Source organism: Dioscorea cayenensis, chromosome 17, assembly GCF_009730915.1.
Source record: "Dioscorea cayenensis subsp. rotundata cultivar TDr96_F1 chromosome 17, TDr96_F1_v2_PseudoChromosome.rev07_lg8_w22 25.fasta, whole genome shotgun sequence".
In the NCBI taxonomy this organism is placed as follows: Eukaryota; Viridiplantae; Streptophyta; class Magnoliopsida; order Dioscoreales; family Dioscoreaceae; genus Dioscorea; species Dioscorea cayenensis.
This window is the reverse complement of record NC_052487.1, coordinates 16,640,428-16,642,355: the sequence shown is the minus strand read 5'-3', so window position 1 is coordinate 16,642,355 and position 1,928 is coordinate 16,640,428.

Genomic DNA, 1,928 nt, shown 5'->3' with positions numbered 1-1,928 from the left:
TGTGTTTTTGCAATTAAACCCTCTGGCTTTCTTATTTTCACATATTTTCATAATTTTTGCATATATACATCCTCAAATATTCTTCTTTTTTTTTCCACTTTTCTCCATAGATTTTGCAATAAAGCCCCTCTTTTTTTTATTTATTTTTTATTCTTTTGACATATTTATTTTTATGCAAATTCTCCCAAACATTCCATTGTCACTCCTCGTTCCCCCTTCTTTCTTTATATATATATATATATATATATATATATATATATATATATATATATATATATATATTAGCATGTCATACATTCTCTCTCTTTATTTTCTCATTATTTTCATCTCTCCCTTTATTTTAATTTTAAAATTATTATTATTATTATTATTATTATTATTATTAGTATACATTGATATGCCTTTGAAAAATGAGCCATCATGAAAAACCCACCAAAAACCAAGAAGGTTTTTTTTTGTGCATAACGATTTTCCTTTATTTTTTTTAGCGATTCAAGAGAATGAATTACTTCATCTTTTAATCAAATTATTTCCGCAAGTTTCATAAGAGATGCCCCTCTTCAATGGATAGCGATGGCGGGAACCCCCATGTTGAGAGTACTAATATTGAAATCACGCCCCATGATAGTGGTGACGTCAATGTTGACAACACATCTCCAGCAGCGCAAAACGAAAGTTTTATTTATTTATTTATTTATTTATTTTGTGCACGAATCAATGCGTATGTGTGTGTGTGTGTATATATATATATTATTTTCTTCTCTCTTCTCTTTTTTAGTTGTCAAAGAAATTGCCAAGGACAGTCATACTCCCACCGAGGAATTGGAAAGTGGTGGCTCTAATGCCGACGTTGCAAGTTTGCCAAAACGGGCCCAAGGTCTTTTATTTTATTTTATTATTATTATTTTTTTTCAGCATGAATATTGACAATCTTTCTTTGGAATTTTAGTTGCTCAAATGGATGACAACTCCTTGCCTTCAAGACAAGGTCCTTCTCTTGTTCCTATAGCAGGATTGGAAGGTGATGACGTTAATATCAATGCCGGACTTGCAACATCGTTTGAGCAAGGCCAAGGTTTTTTTTTTATATATATTTTATTTTATGATTATTATTATTTTTTCATTATTTATTATTTTATTAATGTCCAAATTTATTCGTATATTCTCTTTGTAGATTCAAAGAATATACCAAATGTAGTGTTACGCCTACGAGACAAGATGATTAACAATATCAAGTCCCTCAACTATCACAACTACCAAAGCATTATCGCGAAAAGTGAAGGAGTCAAAAATTACTCTTTCAACCTTTCAACGTTGATTTGAACAGATCTAGAGCCTTTCATAGAGAAGATCGCTCGATGTGCATCCCTATGCTAAAGAAGCCCTCGAGAGGATCCTAATGTTCAAGCTTGCATCCGTAGTCAACAAGCCAAGGCATGCGTACACTGAAAGAACTTTGGCACTTGAGCCGCCTTTACAAACTCAGGACAAACTCGACCAATGACATAAATGCAAACAAGGAGGAGTATCATAAAACTTGTCGAGAGGGAACATCAACTTCAGTGCCGAACTTTGTGAGATTCAAGGCACAATGAAGACTCTGGGTGAAAAGATAGCGGATTCAACGGACCCATTTGAAGCTTCCCGAACTCACACATGCTGAATCTTCAAGTTGCACTGATGAGGCCAAGACACAACTTTGTTGAGAATCAAGGAGAGAAACTTAGATACTCCTCTTATGGCTATTTTCACTAAATGGCTTGACGAGTTGGAGGAAGGAAAAGAATCATTGTTGAAATTTACTGGGAATTAAAGAGCCCTCTTTCTTTATTTGCTTTTCTAGTTTGTTTTCTTAGTTTGCTTTTCTAGTTTGTTTATGCATTAGCAATTTGATTTTAAAACATCGATCATGGACATTTGATTTGAAT